The sequence below is a fragment of the Macaca nemestrina genome, chromosome 3, assembly GCF_043159975.1.
Source record: "Macaca nemestrina isolate mMacNem1 chromosome 3, mMacNem.hap1, whole genome shotgun sequence".
Taxonomy (NCBI): domain Eukaryota; kingdom Metazoa; phylum Chordata; class Mammalia; order Primates; family Cercopithecidae; genus Macaca; species Macaca nemestrina.
This window is the reverse complement of record NC_092127.1, coordinates 39,802,630-39,816,325: the sequence shown is the minus strand read 5'-3', so window position 1 is coordinate 39,816,325 and position 13,696 is coordinate 39,802,630. Positions and strand designations below refer to the sequence as shown.

At 40.0% G+C, this 13,696-nt stretch overlaps 1 long non-coding RNA gene across 1 annotated transcript in view; it reads left to right on the top strand.

Annotated features, from left to right (window-relative positions):
- Positions 1-7,466, top strand: part of LOC105463457 (uncharacterized) — a 68,432-nt gene extending 60,966 nt beyond the window's left edge. The window contains exons 3-4 of the long non-coding RNA XR_011620514.1: positions 2,900-2,957; positions 7,382-7,466. This is a non-coding gene — a long non-coding RNA (uncharacterized lncRNA). The remainder of the gene's footprint in view (positions 1-2,899; positions 2,958-7,381) is intronic.
- The last annotated feature ends 6,230 nt before the right edge of the window (positions 7,467-13,696 follow it).

The following is a 13,696-nucleotide window of genomic DNA, read 5'->3' as shown; positions in this document are numbered from 1 at the left end:
GTGTCCTTGATGAGTCTTAGTTTTCTCATGTGTGTCAAATGAGCAGATTGAACTAGATTAAGTTCAAGGCCTGGCTCTTCCACTTAATTTCCATAATCTTGAATGAATTACTTAACTTCACTATGCCTCAGCTTCCTCATCTGTAAAATGGGGGGGTGATAATAGCATGTACCTCATGAAATGATTTAATACATGTGAAGCAGTGAAACAATACCTGCTCTAGTAACTACTCAATAAATGTTCTCTAAGGTAATCAAGAGATGGCTTATAAAGTACCTTCCAGCTCCCAGAACCTGTAATTGTATGAAAACTATATGCCTGGTGTGCTATGTTGGCTTTACTTAAGAATTAAATATTGGAGCCAAAAAGGAAATAATTCTGACGAAATATGGCTTTCAAAATCTTGATGTCATCCTATTGGAAATACCAAACAGAATGTTTATAAGGTATTTTTAGTCAATACCTTCTGATCACAATTATACCCTTAAAATGAAATGAAATCCATTTTCATTGGAAAAAAGGTAGTCTGTGCCATATTTAATGTTTGTCTTTCTTCTTTATCATGCTACCCTTTGTGGTTTCTGCATCTTTTCTGAATCTCAACTATCTCCTTTCTGTGTGCCCATAATGGCGGAACTCACAGACCTATTCAAGAGTATATATGCAGATTCCATAAGTGGTTATTAAAGAAGAGGTCTTCATTAAAAATGTTTATAGATAAATAAGGATAAAGAAGCTAAGGGCTAAGCCTCTTTCTAAGTGCCCCAATAGTTTTAGAAAAATGAAAGACATGTTTCTGCATTTTAAGTTAATCCATACATTCTTTCATTGAATATATATCTATTGAAAATGTTAAGCACTGTTCGAAAAACCACAGGTAGTTAAGGAAATACACAGTCTTTACCCTCAAGGAGTTTGTAGGTAAGTGGGAAGACAACCACAAAACCCAAAACTTATAATACAGTATAAGAGAAGTATTAGAAGTGTGTTTAAGATACAATAGGAATTAAAAAAAAAGAGGGCCAATGCCTGCTGCCTGCCTGGAAGTGTCAGGCAAAAATACTTCCCAAAGGGAAAAAAAAAATGAAATTGGAAAAGACATTTTTCTCAGCCTGGGAAGAATAAGAGAACATTTCAGGCAAAAGGAACTACATCTGCCAAAACGTGGAGGCATGAAAGAGCACTGCCTGCTTGACGTGCTGCCAAGAGCTTGGGATTGCCAAAGGGTGCAATATAGATGGAGTCACAGCTAGGAGAGAAAACTGGAGCGGTTGATAGGAAACAGATCAATCATGCCTGGCTACGGAATGCAGATTTTATCCTATAAGTGGTACACAGAGAACTGTGACAAGGAGACCAATACTCACTGATTTCAACTTTGGAAAGAACATTCTAGTCACAGAAACAAGCCTGGAAGATCGGAGAGGCAGAGTCAGAACCGCAGGCCAGAGATGGTGCATTCCTGAAATAAAGTAGTAGTCATAGTAAATAGAAATGAGGGAATGCTTACAAACCTACAGAGATGAACATATAGAATCTGGTCATTGATTGGATATAGGCATGAGAAGGAGGCAAGAAACAAAAATAATGCTGAAGTTTCTATCTTGAGTAAAACAGGTAAAAGACCAGGGCAGACAGAGATGGTTTGTGAGAGTTGAATGTGCAGAGAACAGAAGGAGCAGTTAAAGCAATGGGCATGATGAGTTTGCATGAGGGAGTGCAGAGGTGAGAAGAGGAGGGACCAAGAGGGAGCCTGATATATGAGGTGAGCAGAGGCAACAGAATTCCTAAGGAGAGGCTCAAATCATGGCAACCACTGAGGGGAGGAGAGCGTGGTCACCAGTACTAAATGTTACTACCAGCACATGAAAAGGCACAGAAGAAAAAAAAAAAATGTCTACTGGATTTGATAATTAAGGAACCATTCATGAGTCTGAAGGGAGGAAGGAGGGGTGGAAGCTGGGGTTCATGGGTTCAAAATTAATTAGGAAGTTGAACAAGAGAGAGCAAGCAGACCCAGTTCAGCTCTCTCCAGACTAACACACGTGGCTTATTTAATACACATTGCAAACAGACAGTCACACCTTTAGCCCACTTGTTAAAACCACACTGGTGCTGAGTAGACAGTATTGTAAGCTTCTATCTACATGGTGCGATGTTAAGCATGTCAGCAAGCTCCCCTCTTCCTGTAGAGACCTTTCCACCAATTGACGAATGCCTGGAAATCTGACAGAAGAAAAAGCCTTTCCATCACACAATAACTAGAAATAAAACCTAAAATGTAATCCCCTTAGAAGAGGTAAAAGATGAGCAAATTTACTGCCAACTGAAAATTGCCCTTACCTGACCCTTTTCTGAGAAGACGATTAGGTAGGGAAGTTGCCAGGAAGAATCTGAGTGAGCCCTGAGGGAGAGAACAGAAAGAAGAGGCTGAAAGTACTGAAAACAAATTTTTACCTGGTCTGAAATTTTATTTAGCATTAGCATGTCTTCCATGATTTTAGAGGTCACCTTGTCACAAGCATAAGGAGGAAGATCCCTAACCATAGGCAGAAGAGTTATTTTCCCTGGTTGCAGAAGGAGAGAACCAGCCTCATTAATAATTTCACATTGTCTAAACTCTAGATAGCTTTAAATATAATAAAAAGTCTGCCCTATTCTCCAACCCACATATTCATTTTCAGCTTCTACCTAATAATCTTGACACATTTCACTTGGTTTTAAGTTTTTTTCATCTCTCTTTAGGATTAATTTTTTAATTGCCAAGAAATGTTTTTAAAATCTGTTACAGGTATTATGATATAGAACGATTAAGCTTGAACATATATACCGATTTTCAGATATTTTTGAAACCTGTCATAAAGTATTAACTTTTTTAAATACTCTACTACTTTCACAGGTCTTCTAAAAAACAACTCATCACAGCCATTTAGAAAGAAATATGACATTAAAAGAAGGTAAATTTTCCAAGTGTTATACTGTGATTTAGTTGTGCTCTCCCATTAAGTCTGAATCTGTCTTCCAACCAGTATAAAGCAGTCATGATTTATTTGAGCCTGATGATAAAGGTCTATTAAAACAATAACTTGAAAATAGTCTGCATAGCTAACACATCACCCATCAAAGAGATTAAGGCAGAAATTTCACAGAAGGCTGTGTGTATATCTGTGACTCAAAGAGATGAGCAATCTCACCTTTGAGATGAGAGGGACTAAAAACATCTGAGTGTTTTATGTACAGAAAAATCCACTCTCCAAAGGTCTCAAAGAACTGGGGAACATTTGGGAAAGGCCAGTTGGAAGTGAGGGGTCTCAGCCTGTGTGTCTCAGCCTCTCATGTAGGCCATGAACTATCGTCATAGCCCAGCCCTGCTTTTAAAAAAGAAAATGTTTGCAGTTGGGTAAGGAAAACAAAAAGGATGGTTTTTAATTCTTAAAATAATGTGCAACAGAGTTGCTTTATAATACAGCTTGCTGGTAAACATAGATATTCTGAGGATGAAACGAATATATCCCAGACATGACAGTTACATTAAAGCCCAAGAAGACACAGCTGTAAAGAGGGATTTCATTTTGACTACATTTGCAAATTGTCTCACAGCCCTTTTCAAGGTTAAAGCTTTTTAGGTACCTGAATCCAGCAACGACCTTCATGACAGGACCTTCTTCTCTAGTGCTGTGCACCTGTTTTATCACTAAACTCCTCAAATGTGAATTCTATCCACACTATCTATTTTCTGTCTTCACCCCTTCTAGCCCTCTGCAGCATTTAGTACTGTTTATCATATCTTTCAGAGCCCCATCAGCTCCTGCTTTTCCTCCTTCCTCTCTGGTCATTTTTTTTCATGCCATTATGACTACTACTTCTACTTCTATTGGTTACCATGTTTGCATCTGAGGTCATTTTCTCCATTCACGCCACCTGCTCTCTCTTCATGACCTCAGCTACCATCTACAGCTGATAAGCTTTCAATCTTCAGCTCCAGCCCCAATCTTTCCTGAAGTCCAGACACCGATATCCACCTTTATGTTTCATAGCTTCTTCTCATGCACCATGACCAAAACTTATTTTAGCTCTGCCTCACCCCATCCCACTTCAAAACCTGTTCCTTCTCATTTTTTTTAATCTCTGTTAAGGGTGACACTTCAAATGTAAAAGCCTGGGAATATTCTGTGCATCCTCTCTTTCTCTCACCCAGCCCAGTGAGTCATCAAAACTCGTGAGTTCTATCAATCACAGAAATGCTTTGCAAATCTAGTTTCTCTCCGCCATTGCCTCTACCTTAGACTAAGCACTCCTTATCTGTCAAATGCATTGAAGAAAAAACCTCAATTTCTCCCTCTCATGGCAAGGATTCACATACATAATCCTAAAAACAAGTGCTGATTCTGCCACTCCCCAAGACAAAGACCCCATTGCTTTACCTCAGCTGTCTTCGGATGAAGTTAGAGCTCCTTAAAAAGGCATGAAAGACCTTCAGAGTCTAGCCCCAATTACTACTCCAGTCTTAACTCCTGAAACTCTTCCCACAGGTATCTACGTCTAGTCATATAGGACTTCTCATTTACTCTCTCTGAAATCTTAAATCAATTCTCACTGAATGACTGAAACATCCATATGTCTAAGTTGTTCACTGTTTTAAACACAATGTATCTGGATTTTTTTTAACCTCGCTGAAGCCCCCAGTTCTTCCATAACATCCCCTTTCCATTTATTTCCCATCCATTAGCTCCCTTTTGAGCGAATGTTCTACCCCTCAACTTCAGTTATGTTCCCAACCTTTCCTTATCTCTCTTGCCCTTCTGGTCTTCTAACCAATCCTATGAAGCTCAACTCTGAATGTATACATTCTTCACTAATATTTTCTGGGAGTAACCACCTTTCTCAGTTGTGCTCTCAGAAATAAGCCTAATTTTAGGAAAACACCTTATAACAACAGTAGGTGTCATTTCTCATCCATGAGAAATTAATGAAATGGATAATAGAATGTTCAGAGATATTTTGGTAGGGAACTTTGCACAGACAATTTCCCTGTCCAGGACATCTTTGTCTTGGTCAATGAGAAGTTTAAGCCCTGAATCAGGATTGCAGGTATGTTGCAGTATGATCTTATGGCTGTCTTTCCAGCCAGCTTACATTCAATTCTCATCCTATCAAGTCCTATTTGCTAGCCTATTCAGATGGGTTTCCAACTAATTGATTGAAACTGAGAGTGATAAAATAGCAGAAAGTTACATTCACTCTTTTGGTTCTCTGATATGAATCTGGAAAGCATTGTTCCCTGAGTATAATAGCATATTAATATACAGAGAAAGAGGACAGGATTACTCTTCTTATTTGAAGCCATATTTTGCCTTTGTTAAGATCCATTACCAACTTCATCCAAAACACAGTAGAACTGTATTAGTCTGTTTTCATGCTACTGATAAAGACATACTTGAGACTGGGCAATTTACAAAAGAAAGAAGTTCATTGGACTTACAGTTCCACATGGCTGGGGAGGCCTCACAATCATGGCAAAAGGCAAGGAGGAGCAAGTCACATCCTATGTGGATGGCAGCAGACAAAAAGAGAGCTCATGCAGGGAGGCTCCCATTTTTAAAACCATCAGTTGTTGTGAGACCCATTCACTATCACAAGAACAGCATGGGAAAGACCCGCCTCCATGATTCAATCATCTCCCATCAGGTCCCTCCCACAACATGTGGGAATTATGGGAGCTCCAAGATGAGATTTGGGTGGGGACACAGAGCCAAACCATATCAAGGACAGTCTGGATTCCAGGTGGAGATCCTAAATGTTGTTGACAGCCAGCTCTTAGAACAAAGGGCAGTAAAGAACCTTTCTACCCAGAGGAGGGGCTTAGATTGGAGCCTTCCTCAAGATGGACCAAAATTCAGAAAAGGTTAGTACATTTGTGATTCTGTTCAAATAAGAACAGAAAGGGAAAAAAACAAAGAGTAAGCACAAGGAATAATAAACAGAGCAAGCACTTGATGCAGAACACTTCAGGGACAAAACACAAGAAGCATAAGTTCCAATGTGCCAGCCTATTCAGAAGCAAAGAAGCAAGCACTTAGGCACTCCAACACAAACCTCGGTAGCTAGGATTCAGAAGTCAGAATCAGGCAGTGAGAAGACCTCACCCTTTTTAAAGTAAGCAGCCTCAAGGGATCAAGTGTGGCCTCAGAAACATTCACAAGAACTTGTACTTCACTGTAACAGGCAATCTCCAAACACCTCTGCTTGGCAACTATCCCCACAAATGGACTCAGCAGCTCCCAGCCGTCTGTATTTGTGTAGATTCCCATAAGGACACATTCCCTTCCCTCTTCAGGGAATGTTAAGGGTATTGTCTTCCAGCAAACAGTTACCTGAGTCCTGAATCACCTCATCAAAGGAATCTTGGCCTTCTTTTCTCCTGCCAACATCTCTGTTAGCCTGTTGGTCAATATATAAAGAAAAAAAATAATACTATGTTCAGCCATGGTCATTTAGTACCATTGGAAAGGTGTGGTTGTAATCTGCCTTTAGTATTGACAAAGATTCTTTGTTTGTCCAAACTTTAGTCAGCTCCTCAACGTTTTCGTAGGCCCATCTGTGCCCTTTCTTATAAAAACAAGTTTTAGCAAAGAACCCTGCTAAGTCAGTTTAGCAAGAACTCCCCACTGGTAGTATCTGATTGCCCTGGATACCTGATCAGGTTTCTTATCCTCAATTTTCCCCCACTCTCCATAATATCTGATCACCCTGGCCTGCCCTCATCAAGCATCCTGTTAGATCAATTTAGCCAGAATCCCTCTTACCCATGATGTTTCCTCTTAATTTTCTATCCACTGACCCCCATCCTCTCCTGGGCCATAAATTCCCACTTACCCATGCTGTATTCAGAGTCAAGCTCAATCTCTCTCCCCACCACGACTACATTGCAGTGGAGCCATTACCTATCACGATGGTCCTGGATAAATTCTTCCTTAGTGTGCTTTCACAATTAACACTGATTTTTTTAACATTAGCCAAACTAAAACACAGCCTTCTGAAGAGAGAGGAATAGGAAGGGAAGGGTAACAGAGGGAACACCAGCATGTCAGAGGAGGAGAAAAGAAGAAGTCATTTATTTGACTCATTTTCCTGGCAGCATTAATTTATGATTCTTGTAGAATTTTGGCAGGAATGTAGGAGGAAGGATTTCAAGAATTCATAGAATCATTTTTCAAAAGAAGCATGGAAAGGGGGATATGCAATGTTATCTAGTCCAGTTCTATCATTTCATAGACTTGGAAAATGAAGAGAGGAAAGGAAGAAGGAGGATAATATTTACTGAGGTCCTATTACTTACCAAGTGCTTTAAATTTGTCATTTCATTTATCCTTTAAAAAAGGGTACGATGTAATATCTCCAGCTTACAAAGATGGAAACCAAGGCTGAACAAGTTGAAGTAAGTTTTCTAAGGGCACACGACTTGGTAAGTGAGAGCCAAAATTTAATTTAGATTTTTTGGATCTGGAGCCTCTTTACACTATGTTAGGTTGCCTCACAAAGAGGCATTTGGAGGTTAAAAAACTGTGCTAAGCAACCTAGCCAGTGAAAGGGGCACAGCTAGGCCTCTGGACTTCCAGAGTTAGAGTCTCCCCACTGTAAATAACACTGCAATTTATATTATCTATAACTGAAGACACATGACACTGTTGTTGACACAAAGAGTTAAACACTATAAAATAGTTCAAGAGGCTTATCCTGAGCCAAATATGAATAACCAAGGCTCATGACACAACCCCAGGAGGTCCTGAGAACATGTGCTCAAGGTGGTTGGGTTACAGCTTGACTTTACACCTTTTAGGGGGACAGAAGTTATAGACAGACATCAGTCAGTACGTGTAAGGTGTACATTGGTTTGGTCCGGAAATATGGGAAAACTTGAAGCTGGGGGTGGGGGGTGGGAGGTGGTGAGGCTTCCAGGTCACAGGTGGATTCAAGGATTTTCTGACTGGCAATTGAGTGAAAGAGTTAAATTATTATCTGAAGTCCTGGTATCAATAGAAAGAAGTGTCTGGGTTAAAATACAGGTGGTTGTGGTGACCAAGATTCTTATTAGGAAGATAAAGCCTCCAGGTAGCAGACTTCAGGGAATGTAGATGCTAAATGTCTCTCATCAAACCTAAAATGGTACCAGACTCTTAATCTCTCCTGGATCAGGAAAATACCTGGAAAGGGAAGGAGTTTCTCTACAGAATGTAGATTTTTCCCCACAAGACACAGCTTTGCAGGGCCATTTCAAAATATGTCAAAGAAATGTATTTTGGGGTAAAATACTTCAATTTCCTTTAGAGCCTGTTATCTGTCATGCGATGCTACATTAGAGTCAGGCTGGAATTGTGTATCTTATTGCAACAAAGAATCAGTTTTGTCAGTCTTAAGATCTCTGTTTTAATTTTAATGCTGGTCAGTTGTGTCTGAATTCCAAAGGGAGGATGGTATAGTGAGGAATGTTTGACACCCCCCCACCCAGTTCCCATTATAGCCTTAACTAGTGTTTCAGATTACTTTGGAATGCTTGTGACCCAGAAGGGGATCCATTTAGTTGGCTGGGGGGCTTACAATTGTATTCTTGGTTTACACTGTAAATTAGATGATCCTATTCATTCAGTGTAGTGAATTTCTATTGTTTTTGCCTCCCCAGCACTACTCTTTCCCATCTTTCCTCCAGCCCCTACTTCAGATCTGCCCAGAATTCACCACTCTACTGGGCCTGTCACTGACCCTACTTTCACAATTTCCCTTCTCATTTGTTCTCTACAGAAAGTACCTGTCCTTTCTCTTATTCCCTTAGAACCCAGCTCTCATCTAAGGAACAGATTTGTTCATTTAAAGAATATGTCAACTAATAAAGACCTAATGCTGTATTGTGTTATGTTCATGCAGATATCACTTACATGTTAATAGCCACCTACATTGTAGTAACCCAAAGAATTCTTGTGCAGGGAATGTCAGGCCTCAGGCTACTCAAGGAAGGAAACTTCAGAGCCATGGGCGCTTTTTATGTTTTTACTTTTTATATTTTTTTGAGATGGAGTCTCGCTCTGTTGCCCAGGCTGGAGTGCATTGGCATGATCTCGGCTCACTGTAACCTCCACCTCCCAGGTTCAAGCAATTCACATGCCTCAGCCTAATGAGTAGCTGAGATTACAGGCGTGTGCCACCTTACCCGCCTAATTTTTTGTATTTTTCATAGAGATGGGGTTTCACCATGTTGGTCAGGCTGGTCTCAAACTCCTGACCTTAAATGATCTGCTCACCTTGGCCTCCCAAAGTGCTGAGATTACAGGCATGAGCCACCATGCCTAGCCAGTGGGCACTTTTTAATCAACAACTTTAGAGTGAGGCCAGTACCTTCTCTCCACAAACCTGTCTCCAAAAGTAAAATACATTATCAATCAGTACATATTTCTTGAGTACCTACAATGTTCTCAGCACTGTTCTAGGTCTTAGGATAGATGAAAGGTGAAAATGAAAAATATCAGACACTGTTCCTCACCTTAGATTGCCTATATAATATTTATGAAGTTAGAAAAAGCTGGCATCAATAACCTACTAGTTCGCCACTCTGATATATTTCTGGAAACACCCTAAACAACATTTCTCGTAAAACTTAACTTCTTTTCTCAGTAAAACCTAACTGTCCCACATGCACAAAAACCAACATACCCATTTTGGTTAATAAACACCATTCTCCAGTAACCTAGACATGACACCGCTTCCCTTTACTCGACCAGTCAGTTGTCTAGTCCTGTTGATTCTAGCTCAGCCCGGTCAATTAACCATCCCAATCTTTCTTTCCTCATTGCTACTATTATGTTCACGCCTCTATCATCCCTGTGCTTGATTATTGCAAGGGTCTCCTTGTCTATAGAATCTCCCCACTCTAAGCCATTCTATCTATACATTGGTTTAATTTAACCTTAAGTAGATCTGTGTCCATGTCACTTGCCTGATAAAGAAAAGTCTATAATTCCCCATTTTCAGTAGAAATCTAAATTCCTGGCCAGGCACAGTGGCTTATGCCTGTGATCCCAGCACTTTGGGAGTCCAAAGCGGGTGGATCACCTGAGGTCAGAAGTTCAAGACCAGCCTGGCCAACATGGCAAAACTCTGGGCAAAACTCTGTCTCTACTAAAAATACAAAAATTAGCTGGGCGTGGTGGTGGGTGCCTGTAATCCCAGCTATCCGGAGGCTGAGGCAGGAGAATCACTTGGACCCAGGAGGCAGCAGTCACAGTGAGCCAAGATCGTGCCAGTGCCTTCCAGCCTCGGCAACACAGCAAGACTGTCTCAAAAAAAAAAAAAAAAAAAAAAAAAAAAAAAAAAAAAAAAAAAAAAAAACTAAATTCCTTAGCCTGACACTCAGATCTTTTCGTGGTTTGGCCCAATCTTACCTTTCCAGCCCTGGCTCTCATTAGGTTTCCTTTGTTAAACTTTGTTACATCACAGTCATTGAACCAATAACTATTTCTTATAAGAATTCCTGTTTCCATGTTTATGTCTGCTCTTAACTTCTAACTTGGCAAGTCCTTCTTTCCTCCTCTTTCTCTGCCCACCCAAATTGTATCCATTCCTTAAGGATAAAATACCACCTCCACCATGAAGCAGCCAGAAGTTGACTCTGTCTCTAAATGTTTGTAGGATTTTATCTGATTATCTAAAAATACATTGATCAATTTCTACTTTGTTTCATAGTTATTAGCAAACACAATTCATCCTTCCTGCTGGCCTATAAACTCCTCGAAATGCAAGACTAGCATTGGTGGTAGACAGAAGTTAGATACTACCTTCCATCTGGAGAACACAGTAACAAAAATAAGTAAGAAGTAGCCTTTAAATTGAGCCTTAAAAATGAGGAAAATTTGAATGTAAGAAAACTGAAAAGATCTGTTCAAGAGAAGGGAGGGTCTTGGGCCGGGCACGGTGGCTCACACCTGTAATCCCAGCACTTTGGGATGCCAAAGTGGGTGGATCACTAGAGGCCAGGAGTTCATTCAAGACCAGCCTGGCCAACATGGTGAAATCCCATCTCTACTAAAAATACAAAAAAAAAAATTAGCCAGGTGTGGTGGCACGCACCTATAATCCCAGCTACTCGGGAAGCTGAGGCAGGATAATTAATCCCTTGTACCCAGGAGGTGGAGGTTGCAGTGAGTTGAAATGGCACCACTGCACTGCAGCCTGGGTGATAGAGCAAGACCCTATCTCATAAAAAAAAAAGAAAAAAAAAAAAGTAAAATTTACTTTTAAATTAATTTTTTTAAAAAAAGAGAGAAGGGAGGATCCTGGCATAAGGCTAACTTTTAAATGGTATTTATAAGGAAAACAGAGTTATCCAGTTTGGGTTGAGCTCAGAGTGTCTGAAAATTTGCTTTTTTGCTTTCCAAATTATAGGTAAAGTATCATAGGAGTAACTTTCTTTGAGTACAAATTTTTAACTCACAAAGCTCCTAATAAGCATATAATTTAGATGCACACCCCAGAGGAAGCACACTTTGGCTAACGATCTACAGAATATGTTATACTTCTTGCACTTTTCCGGGTTAGCCAGGGGAAGGAAAGAAAGGGAATAAGAATGTTCAGCACCTCTTGGCAATGTTGCCCAATGACCTGGCAGCCAAAGCATTACTTCAGCCCACTAGAGGAAACACTGGGCACAGAATAATAAACTCACCTGTGAGAACATTCAAAAAGATCCAAGTTGGCCTTAACCTATATCTTAAAATTATTCTATTATTATGCTTATACAGCAGGATATGAATTCAATTCTTATCCTGACACATATTTTCCTGTAAGTCATCTTTGGTTGCATTAAGAATACAAAGAAGCTTTCTGAAATATTTTTAAAGTATCTACCAAGCTTGAAAAGTATGTATGCTTCTGTCTACTGCATACATCCCTGTTCCTTCTTTTATTTTGAAGAAAATGAATAGAGAATAATAATTTTCTAACCACTTAGAAAATTCTTTTGAGAAAATGAACTGATATCTTCATTCAAGTAGTAGTTATTGCTTATTTCTGTTCTGACAGGCACTTTTTTAGCACTGAAAATGCAGCAACGAGCAAAATAGACAAAACGTCTTGCCTTCATAGGGCTTACATTTCGGCGGAGGGAGACAAACAGTAAACAAAATCAATATGTAAGTTATGTAGTTATTAGAAGGTGGGAATTACTATGGAGAAAAAATTGAGTGGAAAGGGGAGTGGGAATGCTGGGGACAGAGGAGGGTGGAGGTGTAAGGAGTAGCAACTGCATATAGGAAGATCAGGGAAGTCTTCACAGAGAAAGCGACATTAGAACAAAAAAGATTTGGAAGCATTAAGAAAGTTAGTCACAGGATTATCAGGGGAAAAGCATTCCAGGCATAGGAAACAGCCACTGTAAAAGTCCTGAGGTGGGAACAGATCCAGCATCATCAAGGAAGAGCCAGGAGGTCACTCTGATGGGTGCTGCCAATGGGAATTTGAGGCAATAGAAAGAGATACTCGTGGTATAATACAGGAAGTTACCCCAGAAAGGAGAATATGTAGCTGAGATATATGGGTGACTCTTTCTATAGAATAATAGCCAAAGAGAGAGGAGTCAGCTTCATAAAGAAGGAAAGATGTTGCCTAAAACGAAACTTTAACGTTCCTGCTGAAAAAGCCATGGTAATTTAGGAACGAGGCAACAACTTTGGGGATGGCGGCCCAGCAGTGGGGGAATGGAGGCTTTGACTCCTGCCACTGGAGAGGCCCTCCCACTCTCCCACACTGGTTTCTGCCTCCACCCTGTGGGCTGCATGCAAATAACACAAACCCAGACAAAAAGGAGTTTCGGAAGAGTGTTAGCATTAACATGTGATCTCATGCTTCATCTTTGGCATCGCTGGTTCTATTTTTTCTGGTAGTTTAATCTTTCCCAAAAATTTTGCAGAGGGACAGAAAAACAATTTGGCCTGGATGTGTATCTGCTTCCTATAGTATCTAATCCCAGAAATGTAGAAGTGAGAGGGATATTCCAGTAAAAAAAAAAAAATGGTTGTTATGGTCTAAATGTGTGTATCTCCCCAAAATTCATATGCTGAAATCCTAACCCCCAAAGTGATGATATTAGGAGATGGTGCCTTTGGGAGGTGATGAGGTCATGAGGGCAGAGCCTTACACAAGAGGCCCAAGGGAGCTCCCTCACTCCTTCCACCAGGTGAGGGCACGGCGAGAAAGTGTTGTCTGTGAGCCAGAAAGCAGGCTCTCACCAGACACTGAAGTTGCTGGCACTTTGATCTTGGACTCCAGAACAGAGGGAAATAAATTTCTGTTGTTTACAACCTTCTTGATTTATCATACACTGTTACGGTAGTTCAAATGGACTAAGACAGTGGTATCTAGTTAATGTAGAAATCTGAGGGATTTTAGGGGAATACTGTACCTGACTCAAGCAAAATCTACTAACGGATTTTTTTTCATTCTAAATGAAATCTTAATCTAACAACTGTCCCTATAATCTATTGCCTTATTAAATGGTATTCTAGTATATTATGCTAAACAAACAATAGATCATAAATTTAAATATCATAACCCCACTATAAGCACTGAACTCAGATATTTCTAAGACAAAGAACAAAGATTGAATTATTGAATTCCATTACTATGTATTAAAGATAAGCTCTCTAAAGAC